This window comes from Mauremys mutica, unplaced genomic scaffold (genome assembly GCF_020497125.1).
Source record: "Mauremys mutica isolate MM-2020 ecotype Southern unplaced genomic scaffold, ASM2049712v1 000178F_np12_subseq_1:153766_obj, whole genome shotgun sequence".
Classification (NCBI taxonomy): Eukaryota; Metazoa; Chordata; order Testudines; family Geoemydidae; genus Mauremys; species Mauremys mutica.
Window position 1 is genome coordinate 73,561 of NW_025422871.1, and position 23,271 is coordinate 96,831.

Consider the following 23,271-nt stretch of genomic DNA (forward strand, 5'->3'; position numbering starts at 1 on the left):
AACACTTACACACGTTTAACTTTAAACAGGGAGGGGTCCCACTGAAGTCAATGAGACCACTCATGTGCTTTAATGTTAAGTACACACATTTAAGTGTTTGCAGATTTGAGGCCTTAATATTTTAGCACGAAAATAAAATTGCAGTGAGCAGCCAAAAACTGTTCCTCATTGGGGTAATACTGTGTAGCCACTTTTAAGAGGAAACAGACATGACTCTTTAAATAATAATAGTTTTAAAAAAAAAGTGTCAGGTGTCAAATGCCCAATATAAAGTGGTAATTAAGAAGGCAGATGATGTTTCCAAAAGAATAAGGATATTTTCCAATAATCCCCACATTACCAAGATATACAAGAATTTAAGAACTCACTTATTTTTAATTGGCATATTTATTGGAAAGAAGGAAAGATAGCCTAAAGAGTTAGCCTCCGTTTTGGATTTACACATAGACATAGTAGTTCCTCTCCCATATATTTTCAAAACTAAGCATCACTGCTAACTGATTGTCATTTTCTTCCCAAATTAAATATTGAATAAAAATCAGAATGCTATTCCTATGAAAACGGATTTCTGATGCCAAGACAAAAAGCTGTTGGACAGCAAAAATTAAAGCAATCACAAATGCTCATTAAGATTAAATAGGAGTAGTTTATATGTATGGTTGCTAAAAACTATATGTTATTAATACTAAGAGTCAGTTTTATTACCTAGTTGTTTCTTTCCCACAGTAGTCCGTGCTAGCCACGAACAATCACACATCTCACATGGCTACCATATGCAGTGGATACCCTATGAGTATTATCAAAGTTCTGTTGTTCTGTTCAAGGATTCAAAGTCTATATTTAACAAAATATTGTATGAGGGCATAGCCACAGCTGAAGCCAATGTAAAGAGAAAGTAATGTGAAGTAAATTCAGACCTACTATAGCTATAGGCTAGGAAAAATGAAGATAATATATTATTATATTAATAACAGATGTGCTATTTCAACTTCAGCTACAGTCTCTCCACTACAATAGTATAATTTATAATTCTGCATCTGACACTAAGAAAAAAAAACCCTGAAACATCTCAAATGGTGGAATAATTTTAAATGCTTATATACTAACTTTTAGAATATAATCTACATGGCAGAGATTACCCCAATAGACTATATGCAGCAAGAGAATTAAACACCATCCTTTGTGATGCTGGAATGATTGAACTGTCTGCCCAAATATTGGGAGTAAATATGAACAGAAAGAAAGGAAATATCTCCTCCATGCAGTCTTGTAGATTCGATAGATCCACAATGATCTAGGCCAGTCTATTTCTCACTTTGATTATCATAAAAGTTTCAGTTGTACTGAAAGTTACCATGAGGCAAAACTTGAATAAAATCACAACCAGTTTATTTACTTTGTTGTATTTTTTCAAGTTACTTCCTTTAAAGTCATTTTCCTAGGGACCTGAGCTTCTCTTCTCCCTGTATGTGCTGCTCCCATGTCATCCCCGGGACTTATCACCGCACAGCTTCAGTCTGTGTGACAACACTGTGAGTGTCCATGAAAATGACTGTGAGCTCAGAGCTGAAGTCGTCATCAGATCAAGGTTTCCCCAGCAGAAATGAGACAGACAAAAACAGAACCCCCGCCCCAATTTATGATGAGTACGGGGTCGAAAAATGCCTCCACACACAGAAGTGTCTCCATTTCTCTGCACCAAACTTCCCACAAGTAAGCAGAAAGCATGTTTAATGTCTGATATTATATACACCCACCACCACGCTGTACAGACAGACACATGTCATCTTCCCTGTGGGGATTGATACAGGGAGATTGCTTGGAAAAGCTAAGGCTGAACAACTCTGCAGAACTGTTACAGATTGTGTCAACTTCGGGAAAACAAAGTAGGCTGTTACTCCTATGATCTCTTATGGCAGCCCCCGCACCACCCAACTCTTCAGTCCCCCTAACAATCCCCCCCCACCATCACCTCAAGTCCCAGCAGCCTGTCCCTCGAGCACTCCTAGTACCCCCAGAGCCAGGCCCCCCAGCACCGCATGTCCCAGGCAATGTCCCCTGCACCCCACCCAGCACCCACTCATCCATCCCCTCACATCCCCCACTGCCCCCCGCTTCCCCCACTCCTCCGGCATCCCAACCACCCCCCTCTCCCTACACCCCACCCCACCTCCCCACTCCCCTCAGCGCGCCCCCCCACTCCCCGGCCCCGTTACCTGGCGCGGGGGCGACCCGGGGGTGCCCGTGGCCGGCGGGGCTGCCTCTGCCCTGGCTGCGGGCTCCCTGCTCCGGGAGGCTCGGCCCGTGGAGGGGCGGCGGCGGCGGCGGCTGGAAGTGCGCGGCGGCCCCGCTCATGGCGAGGGTGAGGAAGCCGGAGCGGGACCGGGAGCGGGTGCGGGGCGGCTCCAGCAGCAGGAAGGGGGCCGGCGGGGAGGCGGCGGCGGGGGCCGGCGGCGGGGAGGGGAAGGCGGGCGGCAGCGGCGGCGGCGAGGGGAGGAAGGCGGCGGCAGCGGGAGGAGCCGCCGCTCTGCCGCTCAGCCCGGCTGCCGGGGCCGCCTCGCCGGCCTGGCCGGGGGGATCCAGGCGCCCGGCGGCCCGCGGCTCCTCGGCGCCGGCCCCCTGCTTGGCGGGGTCCCGCTCCCGCAGCCGGGCCGGGGGGAAGGGGCGGGCGTCGGGCTGCGCCGCGCGGGGCTGCGAGCTGGCGGCGATCGGCATCGGCTCGCCCGGCCGGCGGGGCCGGGGTCTCCCCAGCGGCAGGCGAGGCCGGGGCGCGGGGGGGAGCCCGCCGGGGAAACTTACTTTGCTGGGGGGCGGGGAAAGGGCTGGAGCGGGGCCGCGCGGCGGGGAGGGGCCGCCCGGCTCCGGGGGCTCAGCCGCGCCAGAGAGAAAACAAAGGCGGCTGCCAGCCCGCGGTGCCCCCTCCCTGCGAGCCGCCGCGCCGCACCGGGGAAACGAAAGCGAAGGGCATCCGAGGGGCGGGGGGCGGCAGCGCCTCTCCCGGCCCGGCCGCCCGGCTCCGCTCGCCCGCCCGCGGCTCCCAGCCGCCTTTGTGTGCGCGCCCCTCGGCCCGCCTCCGGCCTGCTGGGGGGCGCCGCGCCCGGGCGCGGGGGGAACTTGCGGCCGCCTCAGCCGCCCTGGGCAAGAAAGTCTCGGCTGGCTCCGTCCCCCGGCGCTGCCCTGTCGCTGCGCGGCCTCGCCGCCCGGCAGCAATTACAGCGCGGAGCTCGCCCGCCCGCCCTGCGCCTTCCCACTTCCGTGCCCAGCCCGTCCGCTCGGAGCCCGCCAGCCAGGGGGCAGAGCTTCCCCGCCACACACCGGGGCCCTGCCCGGGGCTCCCCGCCGGCCGGCCGGCCCCGGCCAACCCACAAACTTTTCTCCCCCCGCCCCGCGCTAGCAGCCTGGGATCCAGCCCCGCTCTGCCCGCCCCATTGCTGCTGTGGGGAGCGGCGGGCGCCTTTAAATCGCCTGGCTGGGGCTTCCCAGCGCCGGCTTCACACAGCTCCCCAGCGCCGGCCGGGCCGGGGGGATAGCGGGGGGCACTGGGACTAACACAGCGCTGCCTGGGGCCGGGGGGGCACTGAGACTAACACAGCGCTGCCCGGGCCGGGGGGATAGCGGGGGGCACTGGGACTAACACAGCGCGGGCCGGGGCCGGGGGGGCACTGAGACTAACACAGCGCTGCCCGGGCCGGGGGGGGCACTGGGACTAACACAGCGCTGCCCGGGCCGGGGGGGGGGGCCCTGGGACTAACCCCGCGCGGGCCGGGGCCGGGGGGGCACTGAGACTAACACAGCGCTCCCCGGGCCGGGGGGGGCACTGGGACTAACACAGCGCTGCCCGGGCCGGGGGGGGGCGGGGGCACTGGGACTAACACAGCGCTGCCCCGGGCCGGGGGGGGGCACTGGGACTAACACACCAGTGCCCGGGCCGGGGGGGCACTGGGACTAACACAGCGCTGCCCCGGGGGGGGGGGGGGCACTGGGACTAACACAGCGGTGCCCGCGGGGGGGGGGCACCGGGACTAACACCGCGCTGCCCCGGGCCGGGGGGGGGCACTGGGACTAACACACCATTGCCCGGGCCGGGGGGGCACTGGGACTAACACAGCGCTGCCCGGGCCGGGGGGGGTGGTGGGGGGCACTGGTCCTAACACGGCACTGCCCGGGCCGGGGGGGTGGTTGGGGGCACTGGGACTAACACAGCGCGGCCCGGGCCGGGGGGGGGTGGTTGGGGGCACTGGGACTAACACAGCGCTGCCCGGGCGGGGGGGGTGGTTGGGGGCACTGGGACAAACACAGCGCTGCCCGGGCGGGGGGGGGTGGTTGGGGGCACTGGGACTAACACAGCGCTGCCCGGGCCGGGGGGGGTGGTTGGGGGCACTGGGACTAACACAGCGCTGCCCGGGCCGGGGGGGGGGTTGGGGGCACTGGTACTAACACAGCGCTGCCCGGCCCGGGGGGCGCGGGGCGCACTGGTACTAACACAGCGCGGGCCGGGGGAGGGGGGAGGATGGCGGGGGGCAGCTGCTTGTCATGTTTCTTCCCCCTCACCCTTTTAAATAGCTCCAGGGCAAAGCAAAGTGAAGTGTGCTGGCCGCTGCGTGTCTGTACACGCGTGGCTCTCCATGCGTGTAGACAGACACCGGCTACTGTCGTGCACGTGTGTGGATGCAATAAACCCAGCCCCGCCATGCAACGGTCCAGTCTGTTCTTAGTGGTGCGAAGGGGGTGGGGACAGCCGAGGGCTACCTGTTCTCAGAGCCTGTCCATGCATGGGCCTTTTGCACGCCCAGGTGCGCGCTGGCACGCGGGCCCCGGGGAGAAGTTGCACGCGCGCGGCCCGGGGAGAGAGAGAGGAGAAATGTGCAGAGATCAATGGCATTGGAAAGCCCTGAGCAGACCCAACACGCTGAGCCCGGAATCATCCTCACCCTCCTTCCCTTTCCCCCCTTTGTTCCCAGCCGCGCGGGGGAGGGAAACGCCACCCAGGGAGCCCTGGCTGCTGGGCATTCCGCCGGCAGCGTTGGGTGCTCAGCCCGTTCTCACACGCAGCAAATACCGGCGTCCCTCCCCCCAGCCCCCGGCAGCAGCTCTGGGGCAGCGCGGTAGCAGGCTGGCTTTGAAGCGCAGCTGAAGGGAACCGCGTTTGCAATCCCTGCGCGGAGAGGCGTGGCGTGCATGAAAGCGGCATGCTTTCCGCGGGTTCGCTGCACCCCCCTGCAGCGGGCATGCTGGGCAGGGCAGGCGGGCGGCTGCTGCTGCGATCGATTGGGCGGCTGGGCGATTGCACAGGGCTGGTTGCTCCGCTCCGGGGCTGGCTCTCCGTCCAGCACGCGCGAGCGCTAGAGGGGCAGCCAGCCGGGCAGGGCTGGGCGAGCAGCCGCTGGACCGAGCAGGGGCCGGAGGCGGTGGGGGAGGGGAAGGAAGCAGTGATTTACAAGTACCCAGCGGCTGTTGCAGGGGAGAGAGCTGCCTGTGGTCAGGGCAGGGGCTGGCTTGGCTTCTGCTGCGCTGCCACCAACTTATTAACAGCACCTGCCCCACTGGTGGGTGCGCCTAGAAACCGAGAGTCCTGCATCGGGGGGTGTGCATGGCTCTGAGATCCTGCCCCCCGCGGCCCTAGGAGCCTTGTGCTGCTCATGCACCTGGCACAGGGAGTAAACCGTTGGAAGAAGTGTATTTACCCCCACATCATTGTTACAGAAAATTAACTATAAGGTTGCTTTAATGGGGGCGTGGGTGGTGGTGCCTATAGAAAAATGTGCACCTTGCTGTGATTTCATAGTGCAAGGCAGGGGTGCATGTGTTTTCAGTACTAGAGTAATCTTAAAAACTCACCCTTTTTAATTTTCTTTCCCTCTAAGGGTGAAGAAGTGGGTGCTTAATCGGTTAGTAGTTTCAACCCCTCTTGCCTGACTGTCAGGTCAATTAGTTACCTTCAGAGAAAGGGCTCTCATCTGCAGAGAGTGCAGTAGGACTTCAAATTCTCATGGGGGTTACATTCAACCAATGCAGGCTCCTGCCATGAAGATTAATTTTCACTTAATAATCCCAGATGTTTAATTAGCATAGTGATGCCCAGTTCTGCTGTCAAAATCAATCAGGAAAAGTGTCTGGAAAGACAAACAGTTAATTTTGTTTAAGAACAAAACTGAAATGTTTGGCCAGGCTAAAACAAGACTTTTAAATTCCATTGATTTGCTTCCAAAAACAGTTTTAGTTCTGGAAGGAGTAAAATTCTCCAAAACTGCACTTTACTATTTCTTGGTGCTACGGATTAAGTTGACATTCCCATTTTATATAGAGAGTTTAATAAATCAGTACACTTTAATTAGTTATAATATGTGACTGTATTCTGCAATATACAGCATATGGTGTTGGTAACATATCAATGACAAACATCTTTACCTTAATCCTTATACATTAAAAGATACCAAGTGGTTAGAGATTACTTTTTCCCTTACAATGAAAATCCTTACAGTAGTTGTGTATGTTAAAGCAAATGCACACATTGGCAATGTTATGCAGTTCAAAAACATAAAGTTTTCAGGGATAGTAAAGAAAATAATGTGAAAAAGTGACATTTTACTGAAAAAAAAGGAAGTCTTGGTAGCCAACAATGAGATTTACTACCTGGAAGGAGACATGCATTGTGTTGTATTTTAATGAGGACATTTACTTTGGCTCTTTATCTAAACTTACTAAAATCTTATTCATTGCATACTGCATTGTAACAATGCCATCTTTACATGCCACATGGTACAAAATATTGAGTAGGAAGAGGCTTCTGCTATTTTTTCTTTTTAAAGTATGGCAACAGTTAAAACCCATCACCAGGCCCCACCAAGAGCCATCTTTCCACTATATTTCCCTGAATATGGAGGCCACCTGGCAACATATACGCCCTGTGCCACCCACGCCAATTTCTTTTATTTATTTATTTTTGTTACTCTATCTGGAGAGACATCACCTTGCCAACATCTGCCAGACAGGACGACTGTTTTCTGCAGCCTCGTGCTGAGAACCAGTGTACAGCAAGCCCCTTCACAGCCCACACCACCACATGAAGACTATGGAGGAAGGGCAATGGAAGGAAGAGGAGGATTTGGAGGGCAGCTGTTGATCACACCTCCAGTCCATTCCTCTGGGGAAGTTGCTTTAAATTGTTCCTGCGCTTTCAATATCACGTATTTCTGAGTCATAGCACAGATTCACCCTTTCACAAGCCCTCCAAAAATTGGTAGGGTCAAAGCTTAGGGGATTTTCCTTCCTACAAAACAGTTTCCAAAGGGGCTCACTCCGTTAATTTGCCTCCTCAAATAGGTAATAAAAGGATAGTCCTGCCCTATCAATCTGCTTTGGCCATTTATCTAATTACCAAAGATTTGTCTTTCCAGTAGAAATGAGAAGGCTGCAGACCATCTGGAAGTTCAGGGCAAGCTCTACTTTTAATATGTGTGTCTAGGTTATGGAAGTGTAAAACCACAAAGTTTCTGGTGCATGATGGTTTATTTACTACCGGAGTTATGTTGTATTTCCTTACAAAGTTAGTTTAAATTTAAACCAAGACTTTGTAAGGTAATGTAACTGTTTGGTTAGATTTGGCTTTTTTCAGTGCATGGCTGCATAAAGACATCATTTTCCCACTTCTGAGATGAAGACAACTGGTACTATGCACCATTTAACAAAATGGTACTAACAGGGTCATTTATCAATAGTTTCCAGCAACCTGATCTAAGCAATATGTGACCAAATGCACCCTATAGTCACACCCTATACACTATTGTAGTAATCTTTGTACAAAATATGCCTTGAGGTATCCTTTGCAAACTAATGACTCGCTGGTCAGTAACATGGTGAAATGTGTGTAATGACATTGTGTGCAAAGTTATGAATATGAGCTGAAATCATGACTGAAATATTTGACCAGACAAGTCTAGGGAGGGGTAATCCTGTTTCTCAGAGACAAAGGACGAGCTGATGCCTCAAGGCAGCTGTCATCAAAGTTGATGAGCACTCACCAGTGAAGTGGCCATTCTTTGGCAACGGGGAAGGAGGGAGTGGGTGGGGGGGGGCAGGAACAGATTGATCTGTATTTTAACAACATGGAACCTCTTTCACCTCGAGAGTCTGTATCCGTCCTCACAGTGGGAAGGAACTTTATGCAGGAGTAACCCTTAGGAAATGCATAGGACTGGACTATAAAATTGAGGAGCAAAAAACACCCCACGTATTCTTTCTTTCTTTCTCTCCCTTTCATTTAAGATGACAAAGAAACCCGCCTTTTGACTTTGGGAGAGATCCTGACATGAAAATTTGGTTAGCAGTGTTGTTGGGAACACTGTGACGAGTTGCTCCCCTTTAAGGTGCCACCTGATGTACTGGGATACCACTGAGCCTGCCTGTTCCGCCAGCCTGGGCCCCCTTTTACCCTGTCTTGCTGAGCCAGGCTCTTAAGCCTCCTCTAGCATGCACTCAGGCAGGGCCACACCCAGCTGCAGAAAGACACAGACACTCAGATCAGCTCTGGGAAGACTCAACTTAAGGGACTTGCCCCAGCACTCAGGTGCCCACCTCCCTGGGAGTGCAGACCCAAAGGTATATTGTCTTGTGTTGTACAGGGATTTATACAGTGCAAGCTCATAAGAATTTGCCCTTTCCCTCAATGTGAAGAGAGATCTGCACAGCTTCTTGCTCACCACCAGTTAGAAATTGCATAAATGGGGTTTAATAATAAACAGAAACAAGTTTATTAACTATAACAGGCAGATTTGAAGTGATTATAAGGGATAGCAAACAGAACAAAGCAGATTACTGAGCAAATAAAACAAAATACATGAGCTAAGCTTAATACATTTTGTAACCTGTTTCTTGAGTGCAATTTCTGACCCTAAAGGTTATTTCTCTTTACAGACTGGACCTCTATCTCAGTCTGGACTCCCCCCTTTACCTTCCCTTCAGGTGTTTTTAGCAGTCCCTCTTCTTGGAGAGTCAGGCAAAATGGAGAGCCAGGAATGCCTTCCTTCCCAGCCTTAAATATAATTTACATAAGGCAGGAAGCCTTTGTTTCCAGTGGAAAAGTACCAGCAGTGACCAAGGTGGGACTCTGTACCAAGTGACATCATCAGATGACCCTGCAGTGTCAAAGCAACATCCCAGGAAACTCCTCCGGATGGTGGGAGATTAGTATCTCCAAAGTTCTATTATCCTTCTTAAATGGTTCATCCAGGCTGATTGCTTACTGTCTGGAGGGCGTTCCCCCAAATATACACCCAGTTGTAACTGTTACAAAGTCAATATTCCCAGCTTCAGATACAGAAATGATACATGCACGCAAATTGGATAATCACATTCAGTAAATTGTAACCTTTCCAATGATACCTTACAAGACCCACCTTGCATAAAATATATCAGTTATGCCAGGGGTCTCAAACATGTGGCCCGCGGGCCGCATGCGGCCCGCGGAGCTCTTCCCTGCGGCCCACGGAGCTCCCCAGGGCCGCCCAGAGGGGGGGGCAAAGGGGGCAATTTGCCCCGGGCTCCGCAGGGGCCCCCAAGAGAAAAGCGGAGGCTCCCGCCTCCGCCCCTCTCTGGAGCCTCAGCGCATAGAGCGCCGAGTCTCCGTCCGAGCGCCTGAGCCCCGCCCCGATCCGAGCCGCGTGGGGAGGGGGCGGGGCTGGGAGCTCTGGGCTGAGCGCTGCGCTCGGTGTGGAGCTCCCAGCCCCGCCCCCTCACCACGCGGCTCTGAGCGGGACGAAGCTCAGCCCTCGCCAGAGACGCGCTCGGGTAAGGGGGGGGGGGAAGCGGGAGCCGCCGGGGCCGGGCCGGGGCCTGGGTGGGAGGCGGGACCCGCCGGGGCCGGGGCCGGGCCGTGGGGGGGGGGGAAGGGAAGCAAGACCCGCCGGGCCGGGCCGGGGGGGGGGGGAGGGAAGCGGGACCCGCCGGGCCGGGCCGGGGGGGGGGGGACGGGAAGCGAGACCCGCCGGGCCGGGCCGGGGGGGGGGGGAAGGGAAGCGAGACCCGCTGGGCCGGGCCGGGGGTGGGGAAGGGAAGCGAGACCCGCCGGGGCCGGGGGGGGGGGGGGGCGGGAAGCGAGACCCGCCGGGGCCGGGCCGGGCCGGGGGGGGGGGAAGGGAAGTGAGACTCGCGGGGGCCGGGCCGGGGGGGGGGGCGGGCAGCGAGACCCGCCGGGCCGGGCCGGGGGTGGGGAAGGGAAGCGAGACTCGCCGGGCCGGGGGTGGGGAAGGGAAGCGAGACCCGCCGGGGCCGGGCCGGGGGGTGGGGGAGGGAAGCGGGACCGGCCGGGGTGGGGAAAAGAGGGACCCGCCGCCGCCGCCGAAGCGCAGCCCGGTCTTCGGCGGTGGGGGGCCCCTTCTGTTCCGGGACCCGCCGCCTAAGTGCCCCGCCGCCAAGCCACCAAACAGCTGTTGGTGGCGCTTAGCACTTTCCAGGAGGGAGGGGGGAGGAGCGGGGAGCCGCGCGCTTAGGGGAGGAGGTGGAGAAGAGACAGGGCAGGGGCGGGGCCTCATGGAAGGGGTGGATTGGGGGTGGGGCCAGGGGCAGCAAGGGGGCGTGTCAGTGATGCGGCCCTCGGGCCAATGCACTAGTCCTCATGCGGCCCTCGGGGTCATTTGAGTTTGAGACCCCTGAGTTATGCCATATCATAAGCATATTTCCATAAAGACTGGGGTGTAACATCACAAACACATTGTAAGGATTTTACCTAGAACCAAGTCTAGTTTGTTAAATTTTAGTTACTAGAAAGCATTTTCTTTTTCCTCTTGTAACCATTTCTGACTTTAATGCCTATTACTTGTACTCACTTAAAATCTATGTTTGTGGTTGAATGTTTGTTTTTTTTTTTTTAATCAAAACTAATCCAACATCACGTTTAACTTGAATTGTTTGGTAACTCCAATTGTAGTAGCAAACTGTTGGATATTGATCCCTTACAGGGGACAATGGACCTTTTATATCTAAACTGTCCAGGAGGGGGCTGGACAGTGCAAAATGTGTTTGTGGGGAAAAATCTGGGACTTGGAGTATGTTGGGGTCACCCTGCAGGTAGTAACCAAGGCTGCTGGAAGCCAGAGCGTGGCTGGTGTGTTGCTGACAGGCTGCAGGGGTCAGAGTTGCTGGACCAGGTCTGTAACTATACAAAGACTCAGGATGTGATGTTCATGCTGTTAGGCTATTTGTGAGCACCCCAGGTGAGGATCTATAACAACAAAGCATTGCGAGGTACCCCAGGGCAGGTAGTGACGATCCCTCATTGTTCTGGATTGCACCCCAGAATGTGATAGCATGTCTGTCTTTTTCTATGTAATCAGCCTTTTCACTCTCAATACTGCAGTGATCAGAAATCCATGGCAAGCTAAATATTAAACATTTCATTTAGTTTCAAGCCAGTCAAAGCTCACCAGTTTGATAAAGAATGAAAATTTGATGTTAAAAATTTTGCTACAGATCTGGAGTAATTATTTGGTGTGTTATTTTTTTTCCACAGCAACTATTTTTAACAAATTGCTCAATTATGTTTTTGTTTTTAAAAGAAAAGTGAAGTATGTCCTATAAATCAATAAAAATCCCCAATCTTCTATCAGAATCTTACCTGTAATGTGCTTTTCACTGCTCTCAATATAATCCACTATTGGAAATGATTATATTAGATATTGTTTCACCGAGAATTAAACTCACCCCATAGAAGAACCTATCCTAGGTATCACTTAAGCCCCATAATAAAGGCTCAAGTGGTGCTTAAGGCCTCTGCACTGAGTGATTTTAATCCTGAATGCTTTAATTATCTGTATCCCCTGACCCAGCTAGTGCTGTTCAATGCCTTCCCAAGGGCTTGGCTAGAGGGGGGCATGGATGAAGGCTACCTGGTTAATGTTTCACTCCAACCCTGCCGTGACACTGGTACGCTGGGGAAAGCAACCAGAAGATATGGTGAATGTGTTCATTAGCTACCCCATCTCTACAGAGATTTTGCAACTCCATAGGCAAATAAAGAAGGCTGGCCATTTCCCCAGGGGACATGCACAACCAGTGTTGTAATCCCTCCACCACCAATTTACCATTAAAATAGTTGAAGACCTGAGAAATTAAACTGACAAGTCTGGCAATGGTGCCCTCTGATTTGTCATCATGTGCAAGACATAGAATTGTCCTTTCCAGTATGGGAAGTGGAGCTAAACGCACTAGTCTAATGTAACTTACTACAAGGGGTTATGTTATATCAATTCCATTCCCAGAGACCCCTTATGCTCTCTGTAGAGGCAGGGTGATTAGTCATTATTTAGTATGGGCCCAGACTTGCCAAGTGTGTAACACTCTCAACTCCAGGTTGAAAGGAAATGAAAGCACTCAGCAGATATCAGGATTGGGCCCACAAGTTCCAAAAAGGGGGAATCCCATATAGGCCTTAGCTGGAAGAATGCTACTCACAGGGCAGAATTAGAAATGTGGAGACCAGAAAATGGGGGATCCTCAGGAGTCACTCAAGGAAACACAGATTTCCCAGGAAACAAATATTGGCAGCTGTATTGCATGTAACTGTTTTTGAGTCCTTATCTCTCCAATGAGATGACATTTTCCTAATACAAATTAACTTTGAACAGCATCACAGAAGTCTTAGAACAGTCACATGTAGCCTACCCTACAGTTCCCTGCTCTAGGCGTACGTACTGGTACTGAGCTTAATTATTTTCAATATAACATAGCTACGCTCATCTTTAACAACAAAAATTTAAAGCTCTGAAATAGATTTCACTGAGTGGCAACATCTCATGCTATGCAAAGCTCAGTAAGGAGATGAAAAAGAAAAGCGAAGCTGAGCAAACATCACAGTTGAAGAGCATGTAGAATTACTTGCTTATTAGTAAACAAACAGAAGCAAGGAACATAGGTGACGAGAAATGTTTTGCCTGTGGATGTGGAAAAAACTAGTTTATGGGTTGCAGCACGTGACATAATTTACTCTTTAGATTCCATCTGTTGTCACCTGCAGGGTCCTAAGAACCTCCTCTCATTATGCAATTGAAGAATATCATTCATTTGGGTGTAGAATTAATATGGTTATCCCTTCTGATCCAAGTGGTTAGCCAAAAAATCAGAGCCTTATAAGCTGCTCCAGTTAGGAGGAGAAATTGGTGAGAGTCAGTTATTTCTTTGATGGAATTTTGTTCATTTACAAGGAAGCAGAGATCAGTGGTTCTCAGCCAGGAGTACATATACCCATCAGGGTACACAGAGGTCTTCCAGGGGTATAGAATCATAGAATCTCAAGGTTGGAAGGGATCTCAGGAGGTCATCTAGTCCAACCCCCTGCTCAAAGCAGGACCAAACCCAACTTGTCATAGGTTTCTCCCCCACTTGGAGCTTTTGGGTTCACAAGATGGGGACCTGCATGGACTCCTCTAAACTAAAATCCTAGTTTAGATCTGGTAAAAGCTGCCACCACCCAATAATGTACGTGTATTGGGACACAGTCCTTTCCAAAATCCTTGGGGATCCCAAGAGCCCCAAATCCATGGATTCTTACACCTAGGAGAAGTAAACCATTCTCCCCTGCTTCCTCCCCCCTCCCTCTCTCCTAGCCACTCTGGAGAGATACACACCGAGTCAAATCCTTGACTCAACACAAAGAGGGACTCATCTCCCCCTCCCCTTCCCTAGTCCTTGGGAAAAATACCTTGATTCAAACTCCTTGAATCTCTACACACAGGGAAGCAGCCCACTTCCCCCACCTCTCTCTCCTAGCCACTCTGGAGAGATACACACCGATTCAACTCTGTGAATCAACCTCAGGAGGAACTCACTCTTCCCCCCTCCCCTTCCCTTGAATCTCCACAAGAGAAGGAATTAACCAAGTCCTTAACAGAAAAGATTTATTAAAGAATAAAAAGAAAGTAAACTGTCTCTGTAATAACAAGATGGAACAATCCACAGAGTCTAACTTATAAACCTGGAGAGAATTCCCCCTCCCCCTTCTTTCTCAGTAAAAGCAAAGTAACAGCAATTAGGAATAAAGAATTTATCCAGCAAACACACAATTGCAAATGTAGAAATCAAATTATAAGACTAATCCGCCTTTCTAATTAATACTCACTATTGGATAGTAGGAACTACTCCAGGAGAACTTGGAGACATGTCTGGCCTCTCTTAGATCCAAAGAGAGAACACAGAGCAAACAAGGAACACAGACAAAGGCTTCCCTCCACAGAGATTTGAACATATCTTGTCCCTGATTGGTCCTCTGGTCAGGTGGTCATCAGGTACTGCTTGTTAACCCTTTACAGGTAAAAGAGACCTTAACCCTGATCTGTTTATTTATGACACAACTAAATCATCCCAGCCAGGGCTTTGTCAAGCCTGACCTTAAAAACCTCTAAGGAAGGAGATTCCACCACCTCCCTAGGTAACCCATTCCAGTTCTTCACCACCCTACTAGTGAAAAAGTTTTTCCTAATGTCCAACCTAAACCTCCCCCTCTGCAACTTGAGACCATTACTCCTTGTTCTGTCATCTTCTACCACTGAGAACAGTCTAGATCCATCCTCTTTGGAACCCCCTTTCAGGTAGTTGAAAGCAGCTATCAAATCCCCCCCCATTCTTCTCTTCTTCAGGCTAAACAATCCCAGTTCCCTCAGCCTCTCCTCATAAGTCATGTGCTCCAGCCCCCTAATTATTTTTGTTGCCCTCCGCTGGACTCTCTCCAATTTATCCACATCCTTCTTGTAGTGTGGGGCCCAAAACTGGACACAGTACTCCAAATGAGGCCTCACCAGTGCTGAATAGAGGGGAATGATCACATCCCTCGATCTGCTGGAAATGCCCCTACTTATACAACCCAAAATGCCATTAGCCTTCTTGGCAACAAGGGCACACTGTTGACTCATATTCAGCTTTTCGTCCACCGTAACCCCTAGGTCCTTTTCTGCAGAACTGCTGCCCAGCCATTCGGTCCCTAGTCTGTAGCAGTGCATGGGATTCTTCCGTCATAAGTGCAGGATTCTGCACTTGTCCTTGTTGAACCTCATCATATTTCTTTTGGCCCAATCCTCTAATTTGTCTAGGTCCCTCTGTATCCTATCCCTACCCTCCAGCGTATCAACCACTCCTCCCAGTTTAGTGTCATCTGCAAACTTGCTAAGGGTGCAGTCCACACCATCCTCCAGATCGTTAATGAAGATATTGAACAAAACCGGCCCCAGCACCGACCCTTGGGGCACTCCACTTGATACCGGCTGCCAACTAGACATGGAACCATTGATCACTACCCGTTGAGCCCGACCATCTAGCCAGTTTTCTACCCACCTTACCGTCCATTCATCCAGCCCATACTTCTTTAATTTGCTGGCAAGAATACTGTGGGAGACTGTATCAAAAGCTTTGCTAAAGTCCAGAAATAGCACATCCACTGCTTTCCCCTCATCCACAGAGCCGGTTATCTCATCATAGAAGGCAATTAGGTTAGTCACGCATGATTTGCCCTTGGTGAATCCATGCTGACTGTTCCTGATCACTTTCCCCTCCTTTAAGTGGTTCAGAATTGATTCCTTGAGGACCTGTTCCATGATTTTTCCAGGGACTGAGGTGAGACTGACTGGCCTGTAGTTCCCTGGATCTTCCTTCTTCCCTTTTTTAAAGATGGGCACTACATTAGCTTTTTTCCAGTCATCCGGGACCTCCCCCGATCGCCATGATTTTTCAAAGATAATGGCCAATGGCTCTGCAATCTCATCGGCCAACTCCTTTAGCACCCTCGGATGCAGCGCATCCGGCCCCATGGACTTGTGCTCGTCCAGCTTTTCTAAATAGTCCCGAACTACTTCTTTCTCCACAGAGAGCTGGTCACCTCCTCCCCATACTGTGCTGCAGAGTGCAGCTGTCTGGGAGCTGACCTTGTCTGTGAAGACAGAGGCAAAAAAAACATTGAGTACACTAGCTTTCTCCACATCCTCTGTCACTAGGTTCCCTCCCTCATTCAGCAAGGGGCCCACACTTTCCTTGACTTTCTTCTTGTTGCTAACATACCTGAAAAAACCCTTCTTGTTACTCCTAACATCTCCGGCTAGCTGCAACTCCAAGTGTGATTTGGCCTTCCTAATTTCACTCCTGCATGCCTGAACAATACTTTTATACTCCTCCCTGGTTATTTGTCCAATCTTCCACTTCTTATAAGCTGTTTTTTTGTGTTTAAGACGAGCAAGGATTTCACTGTTAAGCCAAGCTGGTCGCCTGCCATATTTACTTTTCTTCCTACACATTGGGATGGTTTGTTCCTGCAACCTCAATAAGGATTCTTTAAAATACAGCCAGCTTTCCTCGACTCCATTCCCCGTCATGTTATTCTCCCAGGGGACCTTGTACATCAACTCATTTAGATATTTGCCTAGTTTTACAACAAGCCACATAAAAAGCACTAGCTAAGTCAGTACAAACAAAAATTTCATACGACTTGTTTATACTGCTCTATATACACTGAAATGTAATGACAGTATATTCCAATTGATTTATTTTAGAATTATATGGTAGAAATGAAGCAGTTTTTCAGTGATAGTGTGATGTGACACTTTTGTACTGTACCCCTGTCGGGAGTCCGATTTGTCTTGCATACCCCAAGTTTCACCTCACTTAAACTGCTTGCTTACAAAATCAGACTAAAATACAAGTGTCGCAGCACACTGGTACTGAAAAACTGCTTACTGTTTCATGTTTACCATAATTATAAATCAATCAATTTGAATATAAATATTGTACTTACATTTCAGTGTATAGTGTATACAGAGCAGTATAAACAAGTCATTGTCTATATGAAATTTTAGTTTGTTCTGACTTCACTGGTGCTTTTTATGTGGCCTGTTGTAAAACTAGGCAAATATCTAGATGAGTTGACATACCCCTGGAAGACCTCTGCGTACCCCCACGGTCTAGAACCAGTGGTCTGGAGGACCCAACTGACATCAAGGCCCCATTGTGCTAGGTACTGTACAAAGAAATAACCTACAATCTAAATAGATAAGAGAGATAGGGTGGAAGGGGAAACAGAGGCACGGGAAGGTAAAGTGACTAGCCTCGGGTCATGTGGCAGACCCAGGCGTGGAGCCCAGATCCAGCTGCACCACGCTGCCTCCCACCGGGTGAAATTCACCTCCATTCAGAGAACGAGCATGAGGCCCTGCTCTTCTTCCACAATGCCTATGAAAAGACAGTCCACAACAGATCATTAACATCAGTATTTACTATTTTTTTAAATCAAACACTCTAGAAGTGCACCTGCCTAAACAGCCTGACTGTATTATGGCTTAAATTGAGGGGCAGGGATAACAGTGCTGCTGCTCTCCCAATCTCCACCATCAGAGACACCAAAATAAGATGCCACTCAAAACCATTCAAAATCTGATCATGTGTCCTCCCTGAGGTTTGACTACACCCCTGGGGGAGGGCTGACTAAGGCACTGGCACACTATGCACATGCCTAGGGTCCTGGATCCCAGAGTCATGTGAGCACGTCAGAATGACAGCTATCATTTCAACTCCCTCTCCCCAAGCCCACTTGTTTCTAGTCCTCATGGTTGAGAAGAAAAGCTTGAAACCACGAACTGAGTATAACCAAAGCAGTGATGTCTGCCTGAGCCTGCAGACAGCCCCAGCAGAGGGAGGAACAGCAGTCACTAGAACCAGGACAAGAGCTATTTGATCCCATCCCCATGTCCAGAGCAGACTTGACTCCTGCTGCTCCCAACAGGCTTGGTTGGGAGTCCTCCTATGCACTGTGGGATTAGCCTTCCGTTAGTAGTGCTCACATTCACCCCCAGGCTCTGTTCCTCCCTCCTAGGCTCACACGCAGATTGGAAAGAAAAGGGAGGTAGTCCCGGCCCAATCTTGGGGCACCAAACAGATGCCACACACAGTAGATTATGCACATTTTTGACACTCCCTCTCCTTTCTTACACATTGATCAGCAGTGAAATAGTTAAGGTCATTAAATTCCTCATCAGTGGGCATCTGAGTTAGCCCCATTTCGATTAACAGGGCAGTTCACAGCTCTCAGAGCTATTGTTTCAGGCTTTCTGCAGATGCAGGCAGGCTAGAGAGACTCCTTTTCCTCCCCCTTTCAGTGAAAATGTAGCCTCTGCAGAACTAGCTGCCAGCGTCAGGTTGCCAACTCAGCACAATCCAGCCCAATTCAAGCTCTGAACCACATGAAATTATTGCTGCAAGCCCTGTCCTTCTTCCGCCATACACTACCTGCTGTTTGGTATCACCACTTGTTGTGTCATGTTTAGAGTTAGAGTGGAAGCTCTTTGCCTTGTCCCGTAGAGAAGCCAGCACACTGTGGGACACTGTGAACATTTTAAAAATTGCAATAAGAAGAGCATATGGAGCTCTGGAACACCACATTAAGGACTGAAGTGCGGATGAAGGGCATGGGCCACGGGTTCAAGTTTCACTCCCAGGGTGTAGAAGGAAGAAAGGGCTGAGTCTATGCCAAAGCCCACCGAAGTTAATGGAAAGACTCCACTGGAGTCAAGATTTAACAGGCTTTGGAGCAGGGCCACAGTGCTTGCAGAGGAGGTAGCAAAATGGGACAGCGAAAGGGAAAACGTGTCTATCATATGTGACCTATGCAACATGCAAGTTAAGTTAAACTGGCGCCAACTCCTCCTCCCAGATTTTACGGGAATGCTTGTTGGGAGTCTCAGGGGATGTATATTGTTAGCTCTCAGACCTCAGTAATAGGTGTGCAGGTGCTAAGCCTTCCAAAAAAAGACTTCCTTCCTCCAATTGTTAGGCTGTCATAGACTTTAGTGTTAACAAAAAGAAAGGAAAAACAAAACAAAGAATTGAAAAAATTTGGACTAAAATCCCCATCCCCTCTGAGGGGTCATCTGTGCGGCAGATTTAACTCCGATGATTGGAATGCCAGTTAGCCTGGCCCTGGTGTGGGCAGCCACCCTACAAAGCCCTAACCACGTTACTGTGTCCTCACTGGTGCTGCGCTCACCTGTGTGTCCCGCTAGCACTTCTGGGGTCACAGCCCATGGTTCTTTGTGCCACAGTAACCCCAGCCACGCTACGTTGCTTTCCCAATTAATTGTGGTATAGGAGAACTTGTCTGTCCTTCTGGGCACAGGGGAACTGTGGGAAGGCATTGGAGGACTATTGGCACTGGAGTGGGTTAGCCTGTGTCCTCACTGCAATGTGGGTTACCAGCTCAAGTGGAAGCAGCACCCGGGCTTTAGCCTGTCGCCCCTGCTGCGCCAGCTAGCCTGGGTGTAAAGCACCACCACACTCAGGTGAGAGGGGTTTGTGTCTGGACGGAAGGGGGCTTGGGCAATACCTGAGTTAACTCTGCAGTGAAGACAGACCCTCACTTGCTTCACTTTAACTCTTTTGGCTCTCACGATTCCACGATCTCACTCACCATCATGGGCTCCATCGACAGGAACACAATTTATTAGTGTATTAAGTACAGGGGCACCGGTACCATTGTAAGCCGCAGTATAGGTGGGATACGCAAGTCACTAATACTGTGTTAGCCAGTTCTAATCAGGACCTAGGCTAGCTGACACAGTATTAAAATCCCTAGCACCCAGCCTACATTACAGCTTAAAATATCAGTAATACTGTGACAGCTGCACCCAGGCTACATATGGCTAAATACAATTACAGAATTTACAAGTGTGGACAAGACCATAGAGTCTTCCAGGTTTCTACGGACCTGAATCTCTAGCTTATAAAATGAACAGAAAGATCTTTCTGAAGAAAAAAAGAAGGCTTGCAGGTCTTTATACATCTCAAAAAGGGCACAAGACTAAATTCTCTCCTTTGCAGGTCACTTTTAAGGTGCAACATTACATCCTGTAACACAACATATTGCTAAACAAAGCGTGATATCACATTTTGTGCCAATCTCTTTTTTTAAAGGGATTTTTTTATTTGCTCTACTTCAGCAAAATGCCCTTGAATGTACACAGATTTGCTATTCTGTCTGAAGGACACAGACGATCAAACAAACAGAAATACACTGAGGAGGACAGGAAGTGATGACTACTCACTAATGGGAGAAACCTTTAACATTTGAGCCTAACCTGCGAACATTTATGCATGAGTACATCTATGTACACAAATAGCCCCAGTGATGTCAGGGGAACAACTCACTCACATAAAGTAAAAGCATTTGCAGCATTGAGCGTTGGTGTCTCTGCTCTTTGTTGGCATGTGACTTTTGGAGATAGTTACTCCCGAGGGAATTCTGTGCCACTGTGCATGCTCAGAATTTATGTCTCCCGCAGATTTCTTTGTTTCCCCGCAGAAAAATGAGTTTCTAAGGGGGAAGCAAAGGGACGCCACAAGAGCAGTCATGTGACCCTTCTCAGCAGTATGTTTTAGGTGCCCAGGGCAGCCAGCAGAGAAGTAAATCACTGTAGGTCAGGGAGCAGGACTGGGGAAGACCTGGCTGGTGGCTCCTACCGTACACTGGGCTCAGCTGTTAGTCCCGGCTGGGCAGGACAGGACTTACTCTTCCCCTGCACGGCATCCGGGGCCAGGTCATATCCACCTCCAGATTTCTCCCTCAACTGCAGAAAGCACTGCAAATCCTCCCCTCCCCACCTTCCTGCACCCATGTCTCCTAGCTGCAGGGGAAGGGATCCCTGTATAGGGAGTTGCTCCTCCAGCCACCCAACCGCCATGCATCCAGACCCCCTCATACCCAGACCCTCCCACCAAGCCTCACTCTCCTGCACTCAGAAACCCCCCCCCACCCGATGAGCCCCACTCCCCCTGCACCTGGACCACCCTGGCAAGCCACCAGTACCCAGATCCCCACTTCACCCCACCAAGCCCCAATCAGCTGCAACTGGATCCCCACTCTACTGAGCCCCACGCCCCCAGCATCTGGACCCCCCCAGAGTCCCCCACACCCAGATTCCCCCAGCCTAATTCTATCCCCCCAATGCACAGACCCTGCCTGTTGAGCCCCAGCCACCTTCACCTGCAGAGTCCCATTACTATTGGACCCAGAACCCACCCCAACAAGTCTCTGTGCATCCAGATCCCCCCACACCTGGATCCCCCACTGAGCTGCCTGCCCCCAGATTACCCCACACAGAACCCTCTCAACCCACACCTGGATCCCCCCACACTAAGTCCCTCCACACTTGGATCCTGTCTTGCTGAACCTGCCTGCCCACACCTGGTGCACCTGGCACAGAGGGGCAGGGCCCTGGGGTGTTTCTGGGCAGGCCTGGTCCTTGCGCTGGGTCAGGGTTGGGTGCAGCCTCATCACTGAGGCCGTGTTCCCAGGGGAACCTGCACAGTGATCTCCCACCTCCGTGCAGCCAGTGGCCTGTGCTCCCCACTGCCATGCTGGAGCCACATTTATTTGACAAATACAATTTGCAGAATTTTAAAATACTGTGTGCGGAATTTTTAATTTTTTGTCACAGAATTCCCTCAGGAGTAGATAGTACACCACATCCCAAAGCCTTGTGTTAGCAGGCAGGGGTCACCGTTGAATCCTCAGTTCCTGTGAAGTGACCTACACAATGGTTACCATTTGCCTCTAGCCAGGAGGCTGTGACCTTTTCTCTTGGATGTAGACATGGCTACTGTGATCCATGCCTTCATCACGGTGAGGCAGCCCAGATTAGTGCCGGGGACTCTGCATGGCACTACCCCTTGAATCCACTCAAACAGAAGCGCATGGAAAATACAGCAAAGTGCTGTTGTTCATTCTGACTATATGCAATCAGTGCTCCAGGATCTGCAGTGGCTTCTGGGGGCTTATAAGGTGTTGGTTTTGACCTCTAAAGCACTCAATGGCCTGGGAGGTGCCTATCTGAGATCAGGAAAGATGCTGGAGCTGCAGCCCCTTGCATTGAAAAGAAAAGAGGGAAAGCAGGGAATTCTCTGCAAAGGGCTCCCCCCTCTATGAAATTCACTGCCTCCCCCACACTCTTGGTCTGAAACAGCTCAAATCGGTTCCTGAAACGCCCTTTTCCTAGCCTTTTGGGGTGAATGGGGATAGGTACAGGGGGGTGGGATGGGGTACCTTTGGGGTTTGCCTGCTCCTGCAAAGACTTGCACTCGGTTGACTCTTCGCCTCATGAGACGTCCCAAAAGAGCTACTCACCCATGTACGTGCTGGGCAGATCACGGCTCTAAGCTGGGTATATTCTGGGTTGGGGCAGACGAGAAGCTGCTGTATAAGAAGCCGTGTTGCTAGTAGACGTCGCAGCGCTTATTCTTGGGTCGTCATGGCTTCTATCGTTGTTACAAACTGAAGTAAAAGGCTATTCTAAAGCTGTATTTGTAACTCAGGACTCTAGTAACCGGCACGAAAATATCCCCGATGACGCAAAAGTGCGTTCAATGAGCAAAAACGTGCCCCTGCATAGGAACCAGCTTCTCTATCTGGCCCCTTACCCATAGAATCCAAGCACCTCACAGAGCTACGCTGAGAGCTGCTCTCCCCAAGCCTCACGCTCAGCTGGCCTGATGCCCCCCTCCCCTCCCCTCCCCTCCCCTGCTGGATAAAGGCCCCTCCCCCTCGACCAAGGGCCCCCCCCCAGCCAGCCCGGTACTGGAGTGAGCCCCTCTCCCTCCCCCACCCACGCAGCACAGAGCTCACCGACCCCCTCTCCCTTTCCCCCTCCCCTGTGTGGTGCTGAGGTTCCCCCAAGCCCTCTCCCCTCCCCCATGCAGGGCTGGCCCAAGCCCCACTGCTTACCCCGCCCCAAACTCCTTTTCGGGAAAACTGGGCCTTTGTCCCATTTGCTCTTGTCAACTGGTGATCAGTTAGCAAGAGAAAATGGGAGAAAGGCCCAGTTTTGCCAAAAGAGTTGGGACGTCTGGAGCCAAAATGGGACACATGGTCACCCTAGGCCAGGGATCCCCAAACTTTTTCAGTCGCACCCCCCTTTGCCCAGTCTGCGCGTGCGCGTGCACACACACACTCACACCCCCCCCCCAAGAGCCAGGGCAGGAGCGGGGCCGGGGCCCTCAGTCGGGGGGCTGTGAGAGGGGGTGCAACCAGGAGCAGAGCCCCAGCTGAGGCTAGGGGCAGGGTTGGAGTAGGACCAGAGTGGAGCTGGAGGGAAGGCTGGGCCCTGCTGCGCCCCCCGAATGTTCATCTGTGCCCCCTAGGGGGGCATCCACAGTTTGGAGACTACTGCCCTAGCCTGTGGTAAGAGCTACTCAGGGAGCCTGGGCAGCTGTGGGGAGCCCTGCATCTGCCTTGGGCAGGGGGCCGGAGTGCCC

General features: G+C 51.4%; 2 long non-coding RNA genes across 2 annotated transcripts in view; one reads left to right on the top strand and one right to left on the bottom strand.

Annotated features, from left to right (window-relative positions):
• The first annotated feature begins 2,238 nt into the window (after nucleotides 1–2,238).
• LOC123356999 overlaps nucleotides 2,239–23,271 on the top strand; it is a 36,229-nt gene continuing 15,196 nt past the window's right edge. Inside the window, exon 1 of the long non-coding RNA XR_006575483.1 lies at nucleotides 2,239–2,362. This is a non-coding gene — a long non-coding RNA (uncharacterized LOC123356999). The remainder of the gene's footprint in view (nucleotides 2,363–23,271) is intronic.
• Nucleotides 5,552–23,271, bottom strand: part of LOC123356998 — a 39,209-nt gene continuing 21,489 nt past the window's right edge. Inside the window, exons 4-5 of the long non-coding RNA XR_006575482.1 lie at nucleotides 22,145–22,291; nucleotides 5,552–6,113 (exon numbers count right to left, since the gene is read on the bottom strand). This is a non-coding gene — a long non-coding RNA (uncharacterized LOC123356998). The remainder of the gene's footprint in view (nucleotides 6,114–22,144; nucleotides 22,292–23,271) is intronic.